This window comes from Dasypus novemcinctus, chromosome 2, assembly GCF_030445035.2.
Source record: "Dasypus novemcinctus isolate mDasNov1 chromosome 2, mDasNov1.1.hap2, whole genome shotgun sequence".
NCBI classification, from domain to species: domain Eukaryota; kingdom Metazoa; phylum Chordata; class Mammalia; order Cingulata; family Dasypodidae; genus Dasypus; species Dasypus novemcinctus.
The window spans coordinates 176,100,221-176,126,814 of record NC_080674.1 but is presented as its reverse complement, the minus strand read 5'-3'; positions in this window follow the sequence as shown (position 1 = coordinate 176,126,814).

Genomic DNA, 26,594 nt, shown 5'->3' with positions numbered 1-26,594 from the left:
GATAAATAGGGGTCTTTAAACTAGAGGAGAATAAGGGTATTCAAGGTAAAGGGGCAATTTTTGTGAATAACATAGCATAAAGTATTTCCTGAATTGTGCAAAGTTCCTTGTGGTAGCAGTCAAGGATTTACGATTTGGCATTGAAAAAGATAAATTTGAAGATATAGTTTGGGGCCATACTTTGAATGAATTCAAGTTCAAGAATTTTAATTTGTGAAAAATAAAAAATGAAGATAGGAGAATTTTATGTCAAGAGAAAGAGATGGGACTATTAAGATAATACAGACAAGAATTACAAAGGACTTAAATAAGAATATGACACTAGGATAAAAATACAGAATTGATTTGAGAGCCATTTATAAACAGAATATATATGTGTGTGTATATATATATATATATATACACACACACACATATATATAATTTTGTGACTGATTGTATGTGTGTGGCAAAGATGATATACCATGATTCTAAATATTCTAACTTGAAAGGGAATTCTGTAGCAGCACAGAAAGATAATGAAGAGATAAACTCTGGGTCAGTCAGATAAGGCTTTGGACACCGAGTTACTCCATATGCTAGTCAAGTATTTTTAGACAAGTTACTTCATCTCTTTAAGATTCAATCTCCTCTTCTAATAAAAAATACAGATTTTTTAAGTATTCTAAGAAATAATATTTTATAAATGTTTCACCCAATGCCCAGAACATTGTGTCTTATAAATCTCAGCTATGATTACTTTTATTAGTTGAGAGGATTATGTTTAATGTAATGTCATAAGATTCCCCATTTTCTTTGCAAAGGTGCTGACCTTTTCTTTTCCTGGTAGATTAGACTCACGAATTGATATGTTTGCATAATGATTTGTCTGATGTTCTTCTGCTGTCCCAACTAAAGGGATTACAATAGATTCAACAAATATTTATTTGGTACCTGATATATGCCTAGGACATCCATGTTAAAAAGGCATAACTTGCCCAAGTAAACATAAAAACAAACAAGTGAAAAGCACTTTATTTCAGAATCTAAGTAAATACATCTTAAAAACTTTATCATATAAAACAATGAAAAGACATAGAAGAGAATGTGATGCTACTTTCAGAAAATGGCCAGGGAAGATCTCTTTGGGGTGCTCAGAGGAGGCTAAGGATTGGTATTGAGGTAAATATGAGTCTCTTAAAATCATGTGACAATTATAGGAAGCAATGTATTTTGAGCATGGCTTCAAGAGAAATAAAGGTAGCTAATCCAGACTTCCTGTTTAGTTAGAGGAGTATGAAATCTAAGTTGTTCCTGTTAATATAACTTTTCTCCTTTCTCTGCAAGAGTCGAGTCCTTTTATCATTCTGAGTTACTTAACTGTTAAACAGAAAAGCATGAGTGAACTTCATTCACTTTGTTTCATAATACTTTATTTTGTCCTTCTCCCTAATTGATATGTAGGGACTATGGGCTTTTAGCATTTATCTCATTCATTGAAACTGAATAAGGACCCTCAAAAAACACCCCGGGAAAATGGATAATAGCTAAAGCCCATCAGTAATTTTATGAGAGTATAAATGTCACATAATGCCACAGATTCATCTGGATAAGATAGGAGACTTTCAAGGGCAAAGTCTCAAAAGAAGGAATGAAAATAGCAGTGGCAAGCTTTCTGTTTCTCCTAGGTCCCCTCTCTCCCTCAAAATGCACTTGTTGCTTTCCTGGTAGGAAGCTGTAGAAACCAGAAGACTACTGAAATGAAGAAATGGAAAAATAATCTCTTCTAATTTGCATAAAATTTTTTCATCATTCAACTCTTGATTCTGGGCAAGAGATGTTCATAACACCACGTCATCAATAAAATCTTCCAAGTTTCTATTTATCTTACTGAAGACCCAAGTGAGTAGCTATGGTAATTGCATCTGCTACAATTTATTTGCAAAGAGCATAGTCCAGAGGCTGACTCAGAGAGGCACCCAATAAATAGCTAATAATTTTGATGACCCCAGGATGAAAGAGCTTTACTTTTCTATTATTTTGAATATGGAAAATACATATTTACCTATGGATTTGTTTTTAGGTAATTAAATTATGCTAGGTAGTACTTTCCTCAAATTATGATTTTCAATCATCCATATATTCTATGTGTAAGACATTGGTCCTCCCCCCCAAAAAAAGAAAAAATCAAGACTAGTTGCTTCACAAATTTATTGAATCTGACCTTTGTTGTTATATTTTATGGGGTCACTTCATTTGTTTCTGACATTTTATCAGAACTGAAACTGTTTAATTCGCACAGTGCTGACTTTAGCCCTTCTTTTATAAATTTCAACACAAAAAAAGGGTGAGATGGTTGTTGGCCTCAAATGACTGATTTCTACTCAACAAGGCATAAAAGGAATAGAACTCCTGGGCAACTGGATGTGAAATGTGTCATCCACAGGTCAACAGACTGAACCACCCAAATTCATTTGTTTAGGCCTGATTAAGTCCAGGAGGGGGAGTATGAAGATGAATTCAAAAGGATCAAATAAGAGAAAAGCATCAGAAAAACCAAGTATTGTATGCTTTCATTTTTTTCCTACAATGGGAAGCTGTTGCCCTGTGCTGTCAAGTTCATGAACTTCCTAACAGCTTTCTATGGTAAGAGTACGTTTTCTACATTTGATCTGAAATAGACACATCTGAGTGTTCACCATGTCCACTTGCATCCTGAATTGTGGCAGCATGGAACTGTTCACTGTTTGACATTTTAAAACTGGCCTTGGATATGATGCTTTGTGTGAGGTAAACCTACTGCGCTCCCAATACTTCCTTGTAAAGGTTGACAAGAAAACCCAAACGAGACCATGTTTCACTGTCTGGCTATCATTAGATGGTAGAGATTAAGATAAGTTGGGGGTAACAGGATCCTGAAAGGAAAAGATAAACCATGTATTTAAAGGACTTATTTCAGAAAGAAAAATACTACTTTTCTGTGGCAAATAAGGTAACTTTATGAATAATAAGGAATACCTGATATTTTAATAAATTATTATTTCCTTCTTTAAATATTGAAGAGCTTGGTTTATGGGCTTTTACTGGTCTTTTCTTTTCTTCCATTGGTCTTTTATTTTTTTATTTTTTAAAGATTTATTTTTATTTATTTCTCTCCCCTCTCCCCCTCCCCCCATTGTCTGCTCTCTGTGTCCATTTGCTGTTGTGTGTTCTTCTGTGTCTGCTTGGATTCTTGTCAGCGGCAGCAGGAATCTGTGTTTCTTTTTGTTGCTTCACCTTGCTGCCTGAGCTCTCCATGTGTGCGGCACCACTCCTGGGCAGGCTGCACTTTTATTACACAGGTGGTTCCCCTTATGGGGTGTACTACTTGCACGTGGAGCTCTTCTATGTGGGGGACACCCCTGTGAGGCACAACACTCCTTAAGCGCATCAGCAGTACACGTGGGCCAGCTCACCACATGGGTCAGGAGGCCCTCAGTTTGAACCCTGGACCTCCCACCATGGGTCTTTTAGACATTCGGGTAACAAATAGGCCAAAGAGGGAGGGGATTCTATGTTGCCCCCTAGTGGAATGCAATATTTTAATCATAATCTTACATTGGTGTTGAGTCTCCAGAATTCTTTATGCTGTGCCAAACTTTAGGTCTGGCCTATTATCTGGTTTATTCCTTTTAGCCTATGAGTAGAAGCTTCACCTCATTGCACTTTAAAAATTTACTAGCTTTGAACCTTGAACAATTTTCTTAAGTCCTCTTAGCCATTGTTTCCTCATCTACCTAACTCAAGTAGTTGTTTTGAGAACTAAGTTAGATAATGAAAGTGAAGTCTATAGTATAGTACCTGTCATATAGTAACCACTCAATAAACAACAAGCTCTGAAAATAAATCATGGTAATATTCCTAGAAAAGTTATATGTGTGAAAGGACTAAATAGGGTTTCCAGTGGAGATTGCTATTAATTCTAATATTTAAAGTTATATTTCTAGGACAATTTCAAGATTGAAACCAATGAGGTTTCTACTTGTATAAACTGTCATTGCACAGCTACCACTTAACCATCTTACAACTGAAGTCTTTACATCCAACCAAAATTGTTCTGGTCAGAATTAACTGGTGGGCCTTGAAATGCTATGCTATGGATCAGAAGCAAACACATGATTCAATCTTGCCTCTTTTTAGGAACTGCCACTTTTGAATGGCTATTTAAAGCACTAGAAGTCTTATTCCACATAGCACTGGCAGATAGATATAAAATATCTATCCCAATAATTAATTCCTCAGCTTGCTCTTCTACCTCCTCTCCAATTGATAATCCATTAAGTATATGATCTGAGTGCATATGCTAGAGGGTCTTTGCTGCAATTTACACACATTGGTTTCTGACTCTTTTTATGAAATTTTTAAATGGTAAAAAAAAGATAAACACTCTGATTATCTAGGTGTCTGCTAAATGAATGCCTCAACAAAATTTTACAGCTAAAAAGGTTATTTACTTAAGTGAGATTTTCTGTGCATGAAAAGGTCAGATTTTTCCCCCCATTGCTGTGAAATTGCTTCGGCATTTTAGTAAATCTTCTAAGACGGCTCTTCTCCTTGCAGTGTTGACAAGGACACGAGAAGGATGTGGCCTGAGGAAATCAAATGAGCAGCATAAAATCCTGGCTAGAATCACAGGCAGCCCACAGTTTGAGTTTTTTGAAAGTCTGTCAAAAAAGTTGCGTAATATGAAAGTGGAGACAGGACTTCTGAACAAAAATCAATAGCTGGATCTTTTGAACTGCCCATGTACAAAGTTCTAATGAAAATGTCCTTGAGGGGAGTTTTAATAGTGGACTTTGAGATCAGCTTTACAACTGGTCTGATAACACTACAGAGCATTTGATGTTTTCAAAGTATCCAAGCCCCCAAAAGTTTGGCTCAAACACAGAGGATGTAAATGCCTCTGAGGGGTCTAAGAAATAGCAACCCACCGCAGAAGAATATATGATATATGTGTTTCCTGAACCATGTCAAATTTTAGCCACAGGATACAATTTACTTCAAGGAGGTTGATAGCTCTCTAAAAAGCAGCACTCCATGTTCAAACTAATAACTGATCAGGCACCAGGTACCATGTAGTAAGGGGATAGAATGACTAAAAATAAATTGCTCAGAAGAGCTGTTTGAAAGGCTTTTTTTTTCTTAAGTATGTTTGAAGAAATCTTCTGATCAGATGTGTTTTTTCTTTTTTTACTTTCTATTTATTCATCTTGAGTCAAGATAGAAAAATATTCATGGCTCTAAATGTCACCATGGTAGCATCAATATATAAATCTGAAGTTAAAATTTTAGTTAATTTTATTTACTCATCTCCAAATCCTAAACAAAAATATATCCACCAACTCTGCATGGAAATGATGAAACTGTCTTACTTAGTAGATTGGGAAAAATCAATCAAATCAGCAAAATACACATGTACTAGCATTCACAAAATCTGGCTTCCAAAATTGGAAATGTTTCAGTTCTCACTTGAACTGCTTTAGAAATATTTATACTTAAGCTAGTCTTGAAAATACCAACCTTGTCCACTCATCAAATGTAGGCAAAAAATATTACTGTGGGATGAATGATAAAGAAAATTAATTTTGCTTTTTGCCAGTCTCTCTGTCCCACACAGAACGAACTTATAGCTTAAAAATAAACCCCTCTCTTGTAATTTAAGGAGTTGTATAATTGATTTTAACTGTTCTTTTAAGGTTAAGTAAAAATATTACAGTTATTTTGCTATTAATATGATCTGGATAGAAATAGAAAGAACATGGAGAGGTTAAGAAACATGTCATGAAGGATAACTTCAGTGGTATACTGGGGGATGAAGCCAGGTTTCATCCTGCAGATCAGGGGTCCCTCCAATGGAAAACCAAGTGCCCAGATGACTCCAGAGTCATTTCACCTCAGGCAAGGGGGACAGGCATTCTTAACCATACAATAACTACTGGCTTCCCTTGTAGGGAGGAGGAGACAGTGGAAGATACTATGATTAAATTTTGCTTTATTCAGATTTTTTCTGTCATTTTCTCTTCAGTTAAGTTCTATGAGGCACGTAGATTCTTTAAACAATCAAACAAACTAAAAATTAGAGAGTTGAGTGAACAGCCCCACATTGCAAGATAGTAAATAGAGCTTAAACAGGACTTAAACATCTACTTGGTTCCAGAACCCATCCCTCAGCCACACTACTTCTGAAGACCCCATTATCAATTGCTCAGACTTCAATAAAAACAGCACAAATTGCATCACCAAACAGTTCTGTGTTAGAATGCAGCAGCCATAGGGACACTGAATCTCAAGAGTGGTTAATGTGTTAGATTGGGTTCCTTGAAAGGAGAAGCTGAGATGGGGTTTCTTGTGCAAGTGATATTTTAAGGGTGTGTTCTTAGGGGGAAAAATCTATATGGAAGTGAGAGGAGCAGAAAAGGGCAGGGAGAGAAGCCAAGCAAAGTTGTGGCTTCTGCTGAAATCTCAGCCTGATACCACAGGGATGTATGAAGCATGAAGAATAGTTCAGAGTCATTTCACCTTGAGGCAAGAGGGCCAGGCATTCTTAGTCATCCAATGACTATTGGCTTCCCTGGTAGGGAGGAGGAGAGGGATAAAGTCTCCAAAATTTCTGTGGGTGAGGTGATGTCCATCAGGCAAGGGTGATTCTGCAGATGAATACCTACAGCAGCTGGAGGATAAGTGCTCTGTTAAATAAAGGGGATCTGGGACATTCAACAAGAGCATCGGCTATAGTTAGGAGGAGGTTGCTTCAGAGGTGGAGTCATCTGTGCATTTGGTTTTCCATTGGAGGAACCCCTGACCTACAGGATAAGACCTAGCTGCGTCCCCAAATAACCACTAATGCTGACTTTCATGGAATGATTCTTAACCTCTCCAAGTCACAGATATCTCATTTGTAAAAATGTGTTTCATGGACCAGATGATATGTAAAGTAGATTACAGTTTTTAAAATTCAATACCCAAAATTTTCCTCCTAGAATTTTTAATATCTTCTCACAAACTAATTTTTAATTAACCTAAATTGCCTGCTTCTGGGGTCTAATGATAAGTTTCCTAAAATAAGAATTAGGGTCTGTGAAGGGACAGGCCTTCCCTTAAGACTTTGGGAATAATCTGAACCTTGTGTGCTACTTGCTAGTCACATATGTTTACATTTTGTGAAGTTATTGCAGACCAACAAGTCTAACCACTTATATGTTTCCTAAAATCTAAGGTATTATTTCACTAGATCAGTAATCAGAGTACCATTATTCTCCCTGACACTCAGGTCTGAAACCAGGATTCATTTCTGATCATATTTCTGCAACTTTTGTCATATCAGACTTTGCTGCGCTCATATCCAGTACTACCACCCCTCGAATTGAGGTCCTTATCCCTTATCGCCTGTGCCATTTCCAGTTCCATTCCATTCACCTCTGACAATCTTACGAACCACTGCAAGATGTCTTTCTACAGCTTCACATTCTTATAAACTCATGGTAATTCCCTATATTACAAATGGGAAAACAAACAAACAAAAAACCACAAATTATTTTACATTATCATCCAATAACCTTCAAAAATGTTTCAATGCTATGTTTCCAACATTATCTACAAGAGATGGTATAGTATGGGATTAAGATCAGAATATCCAGACAGACGGTCTAGGTTGAAATTACTGCCTTACCAGTAAGTGCTGTCTGTTCCCAGGGAAGTTACTTTGCCTCTCTGGGATTCATTTTTCTCAACTATAAATTAGCAAGAATAAAATTACCTATTGCTCTGGGATATTCTGAGGATTAAAAGAGTTAACATATATAAAATATTTAGATCAGCATCTGACATATATTAAGGGCAAAATAAGAGGAATTATTGGGTATTGCCTCTGCTTGAAATGGGTCATACAATATCCTGAATATATTTCTTATACCTTTCAAACATTCATTATCTCAATTATTTCAACAGCAATTTATTGAGCAACTAATTTGTGCTAATGTACACAGTACCAGCTTAGTGATATACAAAGCAAAAAGATCTTTCTTTGAATAGGTTACAGTCTAAAGGGAACTAATTGGTAATGCCAACATTCACACGCTCATAAAAATCCTTCTTCTCTCTCCTGTGGAATATCTTTCTCCCCAGTCTTGACCTATTGAATTCTAACCAATTTTTCAAGGCATAGCTCAAACTCAGGGGATTTACTGAAGCCTTCCTTGGAAGGAGATACTTGAATCAAAAGGAATCTTTGATACTGTGTATTGCTATAACAATTATGTTCTATTCTTTTAGGGAGCTATTTATACATTGCTTAGATCTTATTTTAAAACTTAAACCATAGTCATTCAAGGACAGGGACCAAGATATTCTCTTGCATCTTTCTTCAAATGCTGATGGATGTCTCCAATAAGAACTGTGGAAAACATATTGACTAGTGATTAATCTTTCCGTCTGTAGCCTCAGACAAAGCTCTTAACCTAATGGCCTATTGTCATAGATATTTTCTAGTCTGTTTTGTAGAGATGGACTAATATCCTCATTCATCAAAGAAAGAACAGGAGTGACCAAATCTATTACTAGACTAGTATCAGAACATTGGCAGAAAAGGACATAAGTAATAAGAATCAGATAAGGCTGAAGACTAAAAATCAGATTTCTCCAGTATGAAGGAATAGGAGAGAAGAGCTCCTTATTAGTGAAGGCATAGCCTTTGAAGTCAGAAAGCTCTTTCATCAAGATGGAGAAGAATTTGTTTAACATAGAGCTGGCTTAGCAGACTAGAAAGGCTAGGAGAAAGGGCTTCCTCAACTTCAGACCTTGTATAAACAAAAGGGATTTCTTAGAAGATCTAAGATGCTTGCCAGAAAAGCAGGGCTCTAACCTGCCACATTGGCCATCACTTCTTGGCTCCGGCTCATGCTCCATGCCCTTACTTGGTGTGATCCCACTACTGTTGGTCAGATATGACAGTTTTTCTGGAAGTCTTCTCATCTATCTCATCTAATCATCTCTTAATCTAATTCTCACCATTGTTACAGCTTTGAATCCTCTCTGAACTGTCTCAGTTTCATCCCAGGTGGGAATGTCCTAAGACTTACATGGATCACTCACTTGACTATTAAGGGTCAATATCAGTCAGGTGTTTTGTAGGAACTTGGGATATAGCAAGAACAAAAGAGACAATGTCCCTGCCCCCAAGAACTGAGGCTAAAAAAGTAGATGAGTAAGTATGTGTGATATAGGCAGGTGCTTATAAGAACTGTGGTGAAAAAGACACAGGATAAAAGGATGTAGAGTGCCAATTTGGTGGTAGTATATGTGGGAAAGGGACTTGCTATTTTATACAGAAGGAAAGACTTCTCTTTGTACAGTGGTTAAGAATGCAGGCTCTAGAATTCTGAGATTCCTGGGTTTGAATCTCAGATCCATTGTTAACTAGTGTAGGACTTCTGACAAATTTCTTAACCTTTCTGTAGTTTACCTCCTCTCTTGCAAACCACAGGCGTAAAATAGTAGCAATAGCATAAGGTTGTGGTGTATGCAAAATGAAGTGATATATACCCAGGATGCAGAAAAGTGTTCTCACATTTTTAAATGCTCTTTAATATGCATTATTATTGTTATTAGATCAAATTTACCTGCCAACATCTCAAAAAAATCTAAAAGAACCCACCTTGGCTCTAACAGTTTGGACATGCTTGGAAAAATAGTGACAAGGCAATTTGACTGTGCAACCCATGGTCTAGTAAACCTTTGCCTTCATTTACCTGAAGCATGTGATGCATTAAAAATATCCTTGATGTTTAAGAGAATACAGCCAAACATGCTAAGTTATGTTACATAACATCATTGTACGTGCATGGAAAAGGAGTAGAGAAATTAGTTGATAGAGAAAAGAAATATGTCTCTTCAATAGGAACACTTCATTTATTAATCTCATACTTGAATTTGACTTTCTTTATAAATGCTTTAAAAATTTATAAAGACATGTGTTCCTCATTTTCCATATTATGGGTAATAGGAAAATATCAGCTATTATTACAGTCAGCCCCTCATATTAATGAGCATCCTCAGCCACATTTTGTGAATGATTTGAACCAGACCACCAGTGGATGCTGAGGAAAGAGCCAAAAATCATGACTTTGAATATGGTGGTTAGAGAATAGTACTTATTTTCTCATTTTTCATAATGGAAGGGAACTCCAATTTACTGCTTTAGTCTTCTATAATGCACTTGAGTCAATTTACTATTAAGCAGAAGAGAAAGAAGTCAAGGAATTAATCATCACCAGCCTCCTGGCTAAATTTATAAAGACTACTTTCTCTCCTGGTGAATATTCACTCAGCTCTAATTTAATCAGTACTTAAATACCACAACAGGACAGGAGCCTTTGGAGAGAGTTCTCCACCCTCATCGTTAAAATGTTTTCTATTTTAACCCCGAAGTATAAAGCACATCATGGTTTCCTACCACTGCAACAGCTGTGTAAGGCAGAAATATAAGTGATTTAAGGATAGTTGGAAATGAAACAAGATTTTTGCCATTGTTCTCATCCGGCTAATCTGTTTTGAAACACAAAATGCAAATCCATGAGGGGATATTTAATATAAAACAATGAAAAATAAATGAAATGAATTTTTCATTGTGTTTTCCAGACTAGCATAATATACAAAGAAGCAAGTTTCCTGCTCTACCAAAAACAAATCAAAGGACCACGAAAAAATTAAAACCTTAGAATCATATAAGAAAAAAATGCAATTTAACGTCAAATAAAATATCCATTATTTTTTCAGTTGGAGTAAATGAATAGTCTACAAGGGCTAAATCTATATTTTTCTATAAAAAAATCAGGAAATTTTATGTCCATATGATGTTTGAGTGCTGATGCGATTTAACAGAGAAAGATAAGTAATAGTTATTATACTCAGGGAGTATTGTATAACACTCTGCTTTCCCATCAATTAACGACAACAGCGCTTGATGGTCTATATTAAATTTTCTCTATAGATACATGGAAATCACTTGCATTATTATTATTAAATTATAATCTAGATTATATTTAAGGCCATAAATATACTAAATAATGGTTTATCAATTGGAGATATGTCCTTATTTTATCTAACAAGTTTTAAAGAACACCTTGCCAAAATTTCTCCCTCCAGTAAAAAGCTCTCACATCTGCTTCCATGGAAATCCTGATCTGACCAGTAATCCATTAAGATCAAAGCAATGGAATTCTCCAAAGAAGGTGATCTGTTAGCGCTTGGACAGTGTGGAAGTATCCATGAACTCTGAGGCTGAACAGAGTCAGCTTCAAAGACTTAGACTTTGTTAAAGGAAAAAGTTGCCTTATTTTAAGAGGGGAGAAGGCAGATCAGGAGAGAGAAGGTACACATATATCTTCATAGCATTGAACTGGTAAGCTTTACTGCTGAGGGAGAAATTATCTCAATTTGGGGATAATTCAGTCATTTTCCATTACACATCTTCCTTTCAGCACTACATGTGAGCCTCTTTCCTTCTTGCATCTTATCCAATCACTATGCCATGGACATATCAACTGATTGAGTAATGTCTTTGGGAGCCCCAAGTTGGCCTTTTCAAAATTAATAGTTTAAACATTAGGTTGAAATATGAGAAACTGCTGTTTAGTATATCCAAAATTGTTGATTATCCACAATTGCATATGGTTCAACCCAAAAAATAAAGAACAGAATAGAGGACAGAAAGCCAAAAATTATATTTTTGTGAGAATATATGCTAGATCACCACACTAAATTGGCTTGGGGCAGGATATAGTAGGAGTGGAATGCTTCAACTTTCCAGATATCTGTTACACATTATTTCATTCCACTAGCAGCAATACATCTTGTTATGAAGAATGAACAAATCAACAAGAAATGACATGAAAATATATCTGAGGTGTATTAAGGCAAATAAGCACATTGTTAAACTTGGCTTCATTTTTATAAAGTCTTTTTGTTAGTCTCCATATAGAACAAAACCTAGCAAAATATGTGTGGAAATTGTTAGCAGTAATTAACAGTGATTGTTTCTGGGTGTGCGTTATGGAGGCATTTGACTTTCTATGTGTTAAATTTCTGAAATGTTTCTATTTGCTTTGGGACATGTGTGTGTTAATTCAGCACTCAGATAAATATATTTTAAAGTTTTGATAAGAACACAATTATAATAAATTACTGACTTTCCAGTAACTCTATCTTATAGAATACAGAGAAAATTACAAGCTAATTTCTATTTTAAATAAAATAGAACTAACTGGGGAAGTGAAAGGAAGGGAAAGTTCTGTCCTTTTCCCATCCCTAAATTCACTTTCTTCTTCCTTTCCAATCTCCTTAGTTTATTATTCATAAAATCCCTTTCATATTATGTTATCCAGCATTTCTTTATTCCTATCTTACAAATAAGAAAAATGAGAAGCAGAGTTGTTCCATGGTATTTTCCTGAATATCGAGGTAATAGGCAATCCATCAATAATTTGAATTAGGGTCTTGGAACTCTACACTGATAGAACTTTCTTCTACTGTACATTACAAAATAAGCTTATTAATTTAAGATTATGGGATATAAGTAAGAGAATCAAGGGCATAGTTAAATCTAGTACATAAAGTTAAGATAATCAGTTTCACAAAATTCACAGGACAAAAACAAAAGGCATAACCCATTATTTCAGATAGGAAACCACCACAAGAGATTTGAGAGACTTATTAGAATAACCTTCTGACAGTAAAATTAGGAAAGGCCATATTGAAGAAGAAATCAGAGAATCATTGAAAAATAATTTCATAATATGATACTAAAGGATCAGAACCAACAGGGATGAAGAAAAATGGACGACTAGAATGTAAATATAGTATTAGGAAACGAAAGTTTGAAATGAATTAGGCTGGAGTATAATGCTGAAAGTAAAGGTTGACAATTTTGTAATATTCAGAACAGTAATAACTACCAGGCAAAGAGCTGATGCTTTATGAAGTATTGAATGGTATCACATAGACAGATGCTATTTTTGTTAATATTATTTGTCAAGAGGAATGATCTTCGCAGTAGAAAACTTAGAGCAATACTTGAAGTCCAATTAAGTGAATGAATTTTTTTTAAAAGCTTCTCTAAATGAGTTCAAGTCTTTAGACACAGAGGACTTACATCATCGGATTCCAAAAGAACTTATAAATGCAATTTTTGGCAGAATGGCAATTAAAGAAAAGTCAAAGACAATGTTTTTAAAACCATGAAGAAGGTAGAATTAAATAAACTGTGAACCAGAAAGCTTGTAATTGACTCTGAGAAAAATGTCGAAAAACATGATATGTGAGTGTTTAGAAAAACAAGTAGTGCCCAATACTAGAATGCTTGCACTACAACTAGCTTGTTTTCTTTTTTGATAATGGAAGAACTAGACTGACAGAAAATTATGTAAGCACACTATCTCTGAAATTGAGAAGGCATTTAACAAGATATTTCAGGATATTCTTATAGACTTGAGGAGAAATATGTATTAGATGATGCTATAAACAGGTGAATTTACAAGTGCCAAACTTTGAGAACACTAATGAAAGTGTAGTGAAAACGTGGAGACAATTCTCTAATAGGGTAGTATATTGCTCTATCTTAAAGTTTGTATGAAGCTATCCTTGTACCACTGAACAATTGGTATATCAGGACATTAATCCAAGGATGATGAAATTTGCATATGACCCTAATTTAAAAGATATGACCCATAAGGATCTCAAATGTTATGAAAAACCAAAGGTAATGATGATACTTTATAGGGAAAATGTATTCCTGCATTTGGATTTAACTAATAAGCAACTGTTGAAGCAGAAGTTGGATAAGGCTTGACTTAATTAAAAATATATATTTGTAGTTAACATCTCTTACTGTGCATACTCCAAGTTCATTTACTCTTCAGGTAAAGGCACCTTGCTCCACCCTCAGGCCTTAAGTCTCAGATAAGGTCTGACATTTCCCTATTCCAAAGTCAGCATGTGATTCAGGTGTGGACAATAAGAAATGCAAAAAAATGAGATTATTTTGCCTATTGCCAAAAATTTTTATTTCGAATGTGGCATGCACATTCCAGTACATAGTTGAAGGGAATGTTAGTAGGTAGAATATTTCTAGAAAGTAATTTGGCAAAATATGATAATATTCTGACTCAGTTATTACTTAGATTTTATTCTGAAGAAAATTCAGCAACTTAGAAGGATGTTTGCAGCATTATTCACTCCAGTGAAAATGCAAAGCAAACTAAATATCCAGGAAGAGAGAAATTATTTTAAATTAATTTATGTAATTCTTATGTAATTATTAAAAGCCATGCCCTCAAAAAACAGATTAAATACACATTGTGTTGGTCAATTTTAAAAATTAATAAAATTTATATATGCTGTGGTTCTAATATTTAAATTAGGACTGTGCATTTTTAAATGGCTGCAAATAAATAAATTCAAGGGTGTTTGTTTTGACATATGTGATTTTTTTAAATTGTTATTGCTGGGGAAATTATGGACATACCTAGAGGCCATCTTCCAGCCCTTACTTATCTCTCCTCCTTTTCTACTGTGTGAAAATGTTTTAAATATGCTTCCATTCTACAGCCTGCAGGGAGATGGTAGGACTAATGGAATGGCCTGACCATACCTTAACACTGCAACCAGGAATAAGCAGTTCCAGCTACTTATCAGGGCAGGGACTCCCAGTGGCAGGGCCCTCATCCCCTCAGTTGTATAAAACTCCAGTTTGGGGCAGCAGTGATTTGTCTTTCCTACCATGATGGAATCTCTTCCTCTACTCTTTTGGACCCTTTGTGCTGTGTAGATAATAAAGCAGTTATTCGCTGAAAGTTTCTGCTATGCCCGAGCCTGTGTTCCCAAGACACACTATACAGCAACTTGCTTCACAATTATGGAAGTCTCACACATACCGAAAAATGGCCAAATCCTATGTATAGAATTTGATGAAGATCCACAAAGTGAACACACCCTTTCAAACAGCACCCAGTTTGAGGAGATCACTAAAGAATCCTAGAGCTCAACTTGGCCCCCTTCCAGTCATGACCCCACTTCCCTTCAAAAAGGTAATTACTATTGTGACTTCTAATACCATGGATTGGTTTTGCCTGATTTTCACCTTCATATAAATGGAATAGTGCAGTATGTCCTCTTTCAATGCCTGGCTTCTTTGGCTCAATATTTGTTAATGAAACATGAACCAACATCCATGTTGGTATGTGAAATTATAATTCATTCATTTCCATTGCTTTAAGCTATTTCATTGAAGTGTACACCAACATTTACTGTTAGGAGCATTTGGGTAGTTTCCAGTTTTAGCTGTTAAAAATAGTGCTTGACTATGACCTTTCTTGACTATGTCTTCCTGTGTATGTGTACATGTGTTTCGGTCAGTACAGTCTTAGGAGAGAAGTATAGTCATAGGACACGGCTTTAGTAAATACTGCTACAGAATTTTCAATGTGTTTTGATCAATGTATATTGCCACCAACAATATTCTTGTTCCTCCACATCCTTGTCAAAACATACTATCCTTTGTAATTTTTATCTCAGCCATTCTGGTGGAAATGTAGTAGTATATTTTTGTAGTTTTAATTGGAATTTTTTACGGTTTGCACACATGTGATTTTAGTTTTCTTCCTTATATTGTTTTGTATTTTTTAAAGTCTCTGCTATGAACATGTAGAAATCTAATAATTAGAAATAAAAACTTCTAAACAAAAATACATTTCTTCAATAATCAAGTAATTTTGGTAATTCAATTGTTAATTTGATAAGTTAATTGTTGCTTGTACATGTTATCTCAGAAATAAAATTGGAGTTTCAAAATCAATGATAATAATTATTAAATTTCAGACAGATTGGGACAGAATAATTGTAATTGGGAAATAATGTTTAACCTAATTTATGTACATTTTTTACTCATTATGTGAAAGCTTATGCTTGATATTTATTTTTTATGTAGGAAGGAAAGAAGCAGACTGAACTTTGTTTTTCCTAGTTCATTTCAAACCATGACTCTTGCTGTGTAATGTTAAATAAACGCATATTTCATTGCATATCATTTGTGATGTTTGCCTGTTATTATGGGCATATATGACCACCTCAATGAAAAAAAAAATGGGCTTTTAAAATAAATATTACAAAATATTTAAGGAAATTATTTAGATGCTCATCAATAATATCAAATACTTAAAATTTAACATATATATATATATATAATTTTAAAGTTTATGCTAAACATCTGCCTTACAAGTTCTTCTATAATGCTTAGGTAGTATCCTATCACACCTAGTATTAAATTATCTGGGTTCCTAACACTTTTCAATAACAAAGATCTCTGCCTGAGTAAATAATTTCTGGAATTACGGAGGGGAACAGTTTCTTTTCCCTTCCTAAATCATGAACACATTCAACTAGAAACTATCATTGTTCAAGGGTCTTCTATAGAGTACAGAACAGAATCCCAGTTGCAGTGAAATATCAAGTTTTCATAGATTGGGAGGAGAGGGTGGTAGGAATAAAAATCAGAGAGAAGCATTCGTTTTCTTCTCTGATATTTAATTATAAAACTTGTTTAGTAGAAAGGGAGAAATCATTTTGGTGTAGAAAAGCTATTTCTGAGAAATACAGTGAAAGATGGTCTCCTCTTTGCAAAGGCACACCAAAATGAGAGCCAGTATAAAATAATATTCACAAAGTTTAAATTGGTAGGTTTGTTCCCTTTTAAGAATTAGCTTTATCTTTCTTATCCTTAAGAGACCCTTCAGCCGGCATATTTCCCCTTATCCTTTAGAAAGGCATTTTGCAGACATTAGAAGAGTTTCTTTCTCTCTCTCTCTCTCTTTCTCTCTTTTGGTGGGAGGGTAAGGGAAAAAAAATCACTGAAAGAAGAATACACGATTCTTAAATTATGAAGCAAATGAGATGATTGCAAAACATTTCTTATATAAATCATATGAACATTTTAGAAACTAAATCTGATTTTAAAAGGTAAACCTGTTGTCAAAGGTGTTTTGAATGGCATTATTAAATGTCTTAAACTGAAGATTGACATCCCTTAATATAAATTTGCTTGCATTTGAATAGCAAAGATTCTAAATAATCCTTTGAAAGACTGGGTAGGAGTTGGCAGCTTGTATAAGCCTTTCACCCTTCCTTAATGTGAAAGTAAACTGCAAATGCTGGTATGTCTAAGAAAAGGGTAATCAAGAAAAATATCATTAAAGTGTATTTGAGATTAACTGTTACGTGAAAAAGCACACCCAATATCTTACACAAGTAACTAGATTTTATTTTGCAATGTATGCCGATTGACTCAACGGTCAGAGCAGACTGAATTGTATTTTTGTAAGACTCTTCAACAGGCAGACAAATAAATAGCTTTTCCCCCGCTGCATGGTTTGCTGTTTGCTTAAGCAAAAATCCAATTTCTGGAGAGGACTCCACAAGGGCTAAATTCCCTGCCATTTACAAGTGTCCCATTAGAGTAGCTTTCTATATGGAAATAACATTCCAAGACAAGGAGAGAAACGTTAGGTCTGAGGTCCGCTGTTCCTGATGTGTTTTATTATTTCTTTTTCATTTGAAGAGTAGAGCTGTTCTCCCAGGAGAAAGAAGGAGAAAGAGAGAGTCATGTTTGAATACAAATGTCTCAAGAAACTGGAGCTTCTTTTAAAAGTGAAATCTCTCCTTTTTTTGGTATGCATCAAGGACAAGGGTAGCACTGACAGCTTAACACTCAGGCTGCCTCTCATTAAAAGGTTTTATAATTAAGAATTCAAAGGAAAAAACTCCAAGTAGAGTAGCATATATTAGAGATGGCAAGCCTTGGGTTTGATTACCATTTCCTTTAGTACATCTAGAGGAAGCTTTTATTTGAAAACCGTCATGATTAGAATGAGACAACCTGTGTGCCTAACTTATGGGATGTCATATTAAGGCCTGAAAGTTTTCTGGTAGCTTTTAAAGGAGGTTTGTAAATTTTCAGGAATGTTTTAACTGCTAAAACTGATGAGTGTTCTTGATTTTAATACAATGCTCATTGAGTTTTTTCATAAATTATTTTGTTTTAACATCTCTAATAAATTCAAATATCTAATCTATGGCTCCTTTTTTTAAACAATTGAGTTATAGTTCTTGCAGTTGAATAAACATTCATCTTTATATTAACTGTTCTGTTTTCATTTTTCAATTTAAGAAGTAAACATATTTGCAATACTTATTTTCAACGTTTATGGAAAATAATTTACCTAAAAGGAAAAACAAACTCATGGAGAGTGATCTAGAAAATATAATTGCATACAATGCTAGCTTATTTGTATTTGATAAGTGCCTATTGACTATTTGCTATACATACTATAGAAAAAGAAGGATATATTGTTTTTTCTATAAATGCCTCACTAAATGAAGAGTTTAAAGTTTCATCATGAGGGCAAGGTGGTTTTATTTGTTAAATTTCCTTTTTGTATAGCTCAAGGGGCATCTGAGTTTGTTTATTCATGATAGGATTCTACTTTAATATTTCCATTTAGTGCCATTCAAGAAAAAAAGAAAGAAAAATTTAAAAAAAGTTAAGTTGAGAGTCAAGCCCCGGTATTATGCAGGTTTTTGGAAACAAATTAGTCTGTAAAATAAAGAGTGTGGAATATGTTTTCTAGAACCCCTGATAGTCTGACTTTGTACTGGAAACAACATATCTTAGTGAGAGAACTGTAACCAAGAGACTTTATCTAAATAAAGAGAATGCAATGAGAAGAACCCTATTTTACTTTGAGTGTGATAATTTCCACTTGGAAGAAAAAGGACATATAACCCCAGCTAACCAAAAGTTCTTCACCATTTGAGAGATCCAATACTTTGACTTTACACAGATCTTATACAAATAACCAAAATAGGACTAATTGGATGACTGTGGAAGAAGAGGAGAGAATAGCAGTCTAAAGGAAAATGGCATGATGCAGGATTTCATTCTTTAACATTTCAATTTCTTCATTAGTAAAGTAAGGAGTTTTGACCACATTTTCCTTAAATTCATTTGACCTTCCACCTTGTGATTTTTCAGGCTGTTCATAAATACCTTTTCTCATGCATTAAGCTGAACTGAATTTTATCACCTTTGCTGACTTATTCATAGGATATAAATAAAACTGGCCTTGTCTTTAGTATCTCTTCACCAGATGTTGGTGCTAAGAGGACACAAATTTGGTCATATAGGTTTGTTTTCATATACTGCCAAGGGGTTGTTCATAACTATAAAAAAGAACTCTTACAGGGTTTGCATTATTTGGAAAGCAGAACTTAATTGTTCAGTACAGGCAGATATTCACTTAAATGTCCTGCACTTAAAGATGTATAGTTATATAAGAAGTACACCTCACACATGAAGTTACTCCACATCGTTAACTATCAGCCAGCTAAAGGGTTGTGTCAGTCAGAGGCCAAGATAATATTTTCAGGTGCCAAATGTGTTTATTTTTAAAAAGGACAAAACACTTCACTCAAATTAGATATAAATGCTATTCACAATTATTTGCAGGTGTCAGGAAAAGAAAAATAATAAAGTACCCTACATGATTACATTCTTTCCTGTCACTAGGACTTAGAATTTCATTTTTGAGAAGTATCTCTCATCATTGGACAACTACAGAGCTAGAAGCCTGTTGCTTCTTTCAGGGCATTTTAAGATGAATCCCTCAAGGCATATTTGGTCTTGGCCACTTTAATGTTAAAAGGGGAAAAGAAAGGGAAACTCTGTTATCTTTTTGTTTCTTGATTCAAATTTAAACTGAGTAGTTGCAATCTGAGGACTCTGATTAAAGCCTCAGAAGTCTATTAGCATACCTTTGTTATCACTTATCACAGGATTCACATTTGACCCACCACTCCTTCAGATTGAGAAACTCAGAGGGTAGGCAATAGGGGTTTGTACTGCTGCTGGCTCTTCATGGCTGACAGTTAAAATGAGAAAGTAACATCCTGTGGACATTTTCATTTGGCAACATTCTCTGTTGCTGAGATCCTGGAAGCATTTTGATTGTTTCAGGAGGTAAAGAGAAAGCTAAACAAGTCCAGGTTGGATAATTTGTTCTTCTCCTTCCAGTAAGAAAGAATGGAAAGTTTCTTTCAGACAATGTGTTGTGATCCAAGCCAGTTTCTCTGGATTCTATTTGAAAACATTTTTTACAGTGACCATAAAAGCCAAATAAAACAAGACTATTGCCTACCCTACTTAATATTCGCTATGTTATTTCAATCATTTTCTAGTCTTTCAACTGTACTTTGTGGCCAATGACCTTAAGGCTATCTTAAGTTTTTTTCAGAAATATTAATATACTATACACCAAACAGGAGAGTTATCTGCTAATGAATAAGAGGATTTGAGAGGCTTATGGAATTTATGTTAGTTTCCAAAACTCAAATTCTATGGAATCAAATCAAATATTATAAAATTTATAATAGTAAAGACCATAAGGACTACTGACATGAAAGAGGGGTTTTCCCCCCCAGTAGTATACATGTGTGGGGTAAATTTTTAATCGTGGGTGAAATTTCTATTCAAAAAATTCTTAGAAATTAAAATATATAATCTGAACATTGTCAGTGTAAAGGTATACAATATTTCTGGATGTACCTGTTAGGTCTCTGCATCCTTTACTAATATAGCCTGTGCATGAATTCAAAATTATAGAATTCTGTATCCAAATGTGCCTAGTTTCTAGAAAGCCAATTAAGTGATATCGGCTCTAAAGGCTTTGGATAATCAGGGAGGATGCAGACTAAATGTGTACTCGAATTTACATCCAGATGGAATGTGGGGGATATGTTAATTCAAAACCTATCTGGTACTCAGACAAACATTTAAAACTCTAAGGAACTAACAAAGAAAGTCTTTTTTTCGTAAAAGCACCATTTGACTTCCGGTTACTCTATCCTCTGTATAAAAGGGACCCAAAAATCCTATTCCAGGCTCAGCTTTTTGGACAGGAGTCCCTGGGCCTGCTTGGTCATAATAAATTTTTCCTTCCCAAGAATATTCCTGAGTTCTGGCCTTCAGGATGTGATCACTGAATCTCTCCGCTTCCACAATATTACTAATAACTGTTTATTACCTGCAGCCCTGCCCAAGATCTCCAGCTTTGATTCTGTGGAATGTGCAGCAGAACTTACTCCTTACCAGCCTGGCTATAGCCCTAAGGACTGAAGAGAAATAGTTTACCCTAACTGGAATGATCCCATTCTTTCTACCTAGGAAACAGAATTAGGATTCAGAGATTCTATGTAGTGAATAGAGTCTATCTATTCCCAAAACTAAGATGGCAAAATAGAGAGAGCCAGTGTGCAGAGAGTGAATTGAGCAGATCTGTACTGAAAAGTAGAGACAGAAGAACACGTTGTGCCAGAAAAAGAACCCATTGCTTCTGACTTTCTGGTACTTTGTTCATTGTTTTTTGAAGGAAGAACTATACTTCCTTAGCTTTCATTGAGATGACTTATATTCTTCCAGTAAATTCTACTCTTTGCCTTGTACTCTTAGTACAAGCTAGCCAGATTTAGGTATTACCTGAGACCAGAAGAATTTCATCTCCTTCAGCTGTTAAGAGAAAAACAAATTAAAATCTACCCTGAAGAAAAGAGATAACAAGCAAAATAATTACCCCAAGTATCAAAAGAAAATGCATTTAAAAAAAATTATACTGGGCTGTCAAGTCCAGTATTTTCTTAATTAAATAGCATTGGTTTTAGAAAGCTCAAGGGGCATCCTGAGCTGAAACTAAGTTTATCCATACCACTTCTGATCATTGCCTTCTAAGAAAGGAGTTTGGATTCTCATTTCTGAAACTTTCACTTTGAATCAGATTCCTACCTTAATACTCATACTTTGAAAACTTTGAAATAACTCAAAATAGACATATTAAAAAGTAGTGTTCTGAGATAGTACATGTCATCATGGAGTTCTGGATTTTATGCTTAGGGCAGGAATCATAAATACAGAATTGCATTAATCTTGTTCAAAGAACTTTCTGCAACATCTCCTTCTGACAATTAAATTTGGTACCAAAGTCAAATTTAAATCAAATTTTTTAAAAATTAAGAGGCATGGGAAACTTAATCTCTTACAGATCTAAAAGATATAATAAAGATGGAGTTTTAAGAGAAATTTTAATATTTAAAATAAGAACTAAGGCAGAAACAAACTCAATTCATTATGTTTCAAACATTTTAGACAAGCATACAATTTAAAGCATAACATATAGTCTTCATTTGTATAAAAAGATATGTTCTGGTTAACCTAACATTGTGACCAACTTCCTCTTAGTAGTACAATGTCAATCTTAAATCTTAAATGTGATTTATGTACACATACATATCACTATTCATATACACATCTATCACTATTTGTTGAGTTTTTGATAAAGAGCTAACTTTAAATTAGTACTGTCAAGAGTTGTAATAAATGTGCACAAATTTCATTGTGATTTATTTTAAGAATAAATTTTACCCCATGTAAATTACTCATATTTCTCTCCCTGCCTGTCAATGCAGTGAATATTTTAGTAATATATTAAAAAAAATTGATAGTTCAAGTGCCATTAAAGAATCAGATCAACAATTTGCCATGGGCAATTTTAGAAAAGCACACTTAAAATTCATAAAAATTCTCAGTTTCTATTTTTTTCTTTCTCCCTAAGCCTCTCTCATCCCTTTGGTTTCACATATCTAGAAGATCAGATTCATAATACACTTTGCAACTTCTACCAAACGTTACTAAAATTGAATATAAAATTAGATTTAAGGTTTTATGGTGTAATTAATTTAAATCTCACTGATACTATAAAGAATAAATGTTAAACATGGCTATTAGAAAACTGCCTATTATATTTTAGTTTTATTGAAACCAAAAACATATAGAAAAATGTGCCACAGAAAATACTGAATGTGTAACATAACAATAATTGTGAACACTGATAGTTTATTGTGCTCTAGATACAGTGCTTTCTTTGTATTAACTAATTAATAGCCTCATTAATTGATGATGTCTGGTACTATTCAATTTTAAAGATGACAAAATCAAGTTGCAGAGAGGATAAGTAGCACATCATGATAGAGATGGGATTTGAATCCAGTCAGTACAACTCTTGAGTCTCTGCTTTTAGCCAGTAAACCCTATCATGTTACAAAACAGGACAAATCAAACAGTACTTTCACATACTGGTGGGAAGGTATGTGCTGAGTAATTTTATTACTTTTTAAAATTTGTAATTAAACTGTTAGGCAAAAAGGAACCAGAAGTTCATGACTTGGAAAATTCTCTGTCAGTTCAGATTGTGTGCCCTAACAGAGCCCTACCTTAGTTCCCAGAAAGTGAGTTTCCATAGAACATTGCTCCATACAAGGGTGAAGCTGAACAACTATTTGTTTAAGTGATTAGGTAGATGATTCATGTATCTAATCAACCATCTCAAAGGAAGCCAGGAATGCAAAAGCAATTATCCAGGAAATACCCTGAAAGATCCTTTTGTCTGATGGCTTAAACCCTCCTAGAGTTGAACAAGACCAACTGAGTTCTTGATATTTTTATATCAACACAAACACTGGAGCCTGGATAGAAGGGACAGAGGTGGGACAAAATGATTGCAAGGGCATAACCATAGATACGAAGGTCTGGGTCAAGAAAGAGGGGCCACTGAGCTGCCAATTAGAGAGGGTGAGCCCATCCTGATGTTTGGAGAGGGTAGGAGGGTCTTAGTATTTGGAGAGGGTCCTGCTGTTCAGGAAGAGTGTGGCCAAGACCTCAGTAATCAGGCTACCATTTCAGCAAGCACTGAGGACAAAACAATAATCCCTAAATTACTTTCAGGCTTAGAATCTAGTGATATTTGCCTGCTAAGTTTTGGAATTGCTTTTGGATTTATGAACCTTTTTACTCTTTCAACTTCTCACTTCTGGATTGGGAATGTATATCCAATGCTTGTCCCACTTTTGCTTTAGAAACCGAAAACTTGTTTCCTAGATTTCACAGGTCCACAGAGAGGAATTTTGCCCCAGGATAGCCCATACCCATGATTGATTTTGATGAGATGTGGACTTAGACTTGATATTAAAATGCCTTAAGGCATTTGGGATGTTAGGATGGATTGCTCATATTTTGCAAGTGAGATGAACATTCCTTTTTTGGGGTCCAGAGGGTTGACTGTTATGGGTTGAATCATGTCTCCCACATAAACATGTTCACCCTCTAACCTCCTATCCTGTGGACATGAAAGCCTTTATAAATAGGATTTTTGAAGAAGTTATTAGTTAAAAGTGAAGACAAACTGAGTCAGGGTGGGCTTAAAACCAATATGACTGATTCCTTACAAAAAGAGGAAATGTGTACCCAGAAAGTAGAAGACAGATGGGGAGAAAGATGGCCAAGAGGTAGAGGTAGAGATTGAGTTGTGGATTGCCAGCTAGTAAAGCAACACTGCAGATTTCATATAAAGGATGACCCTGTTGACTGCTTGATTTTGGATGTCTAGTCTCTAAAATAGTGATAATGAAAATTCTTGTTATTTAAGTCCACTACTTCCTGGTAGTTTGCTACAACTACCATGTGAAACTAAGACAAATACATACAATTTAGGCTTGTTCTAATTTCCTAATGAGTTGTATATTTAATCCTGGATAAATATTCTCTTTACTGCTTATAAAATATATTGTCTTGAAGTCTAATTTTTCTGATAATAATATAGGCACTTAAGCTTTTTTATAGTTATTATTTCATAGAATAATTAGCCTTTTACTTTTGGTCTGATTCCTTATATTTATATTTAAATTTCTTCTTCTTGTGAATGGCATATATTTTGTTTTATTTATTTTCAGTATGATAATCACTGCTTTTAAGTAGAAGGATTTGCCCGTTTGTACTAAAAGCTACTATTGATATGATTTATCTTAAAGCTACCATCTTGATGCTTTCTTTATTTGTTCTTTGATTCTATTTTGGTTTTTGTTCCCTTCCTGCATTCTTTTGAGTAATCAAGTACTATTTGGTATTCAATTTTTATCTCCTTTATTGATTCTTTAGATATTTCTCTTTGTTGTTGTATGTTTTAAGTGAGCTTTATAAATAATAAAATATACCTTAAAGCGTGTTATACCCCTTCACATAAAATCTTAGAAACTTACAATATATTTCTATTCATCACCATCTAGTTCTTTATGATATTAATCTTAAATGCAATTATATTATACTGGATATAATTTTAAAAATATTTTTATTTATCCACTGGAACAATTTGATACTATTTTATGAATTCCAGAAAGAAAAAAGATTATATTTGAACTAATTCATTACTGTGGGTGTAGGGTAGGGTCCTTTTGATTGGACTATATCAGTGACACATGACTCAGGTTGGGTCTCTACCCTCTTACTGGAGCTTTATATAAGTGGAGACACAGAGAGAGACATGCAGAGAAAGGAAGCTGCCGTTATTGATCCTGCCATGTCCTTGTAAGGACTTGAGGATCATTAGCAGCCAAAAATAAAGCACTAAGCACTCAAGAGGCTGGGCCCATAGAGCCACTTAAGGCTAAAGGGATGAGCTGTATGTGTGATAGTCCACAGCTGAACTTGGGAAGAAAGTGGAGCAGCAGAGACAGAGAGGTGAGCACCAGAAAGGCACAGGCCCTATTCCTGGTTCCTGATATTTCAACTCTGGGAGATGGTAGATTCTGGAGGGAAAGACAGGGACCTCAGCAGAGCTTGGGAGCCATCTTGCTTTACCATTTGGCAGGACACCAGGATCACCAGCAGCTGATTTTGGTGAGAGAGCATTTCTGATGATGCTTTGATTTGGACATTTCATGGCCTTGTCACTGTAAGATTTTACCTTAAAGTCCCCACTATAAAAGCCAATCCATTTCTGATACTTTGTATCAGCAGCCCTGTGACAAACTAAGACACCCACATAATTACAATACCTTGCAATCTTTACTGCTCCATGTGGATCTGAAAGTCTTTCTGATATCATTTTTTACTCACTCTGAAGAACCTCCTTTAACATTTCCTTGGAGTATTTTTCCTTTTACAAATTTTCTCAGATATAATTTATATGAAAATATCTTTATTTCCCACCATTTAAAAAGGATAGCATACATAGGTTTAGATTTCTATGTGGAGGTTCCCCCCATTTGATTCTTAAGAGATGTTATTGCATTGTCTTCTGATTACATTGTTTCTGATAAAATGTCAGTAGTAATTATCTTTACTGTTTTCCTACATATAAGAAGTTTATTTTATTTTCTGGCTACCTTCAAATTTTCTCTTTGTCTTTTCAAAATGTAATTATATGTGTTTTCCTTGATATTTTTCCTTCTTGACATACAATAGACTCCAGGATCTGCGGGTGATATATTTTGCCAAATTTGAAAAATCTCTCTCCTTCCCTTCTCTATCTTCAATTACATATATATTAGAAAAATGATTTTAACCCATAAGTCACTGAGGCATGGTTGTTTTTCCTTTCTGTGATTTTCATTTCATTAATTTGCCTTCAGGTTTACTAAATTTCTTCTAT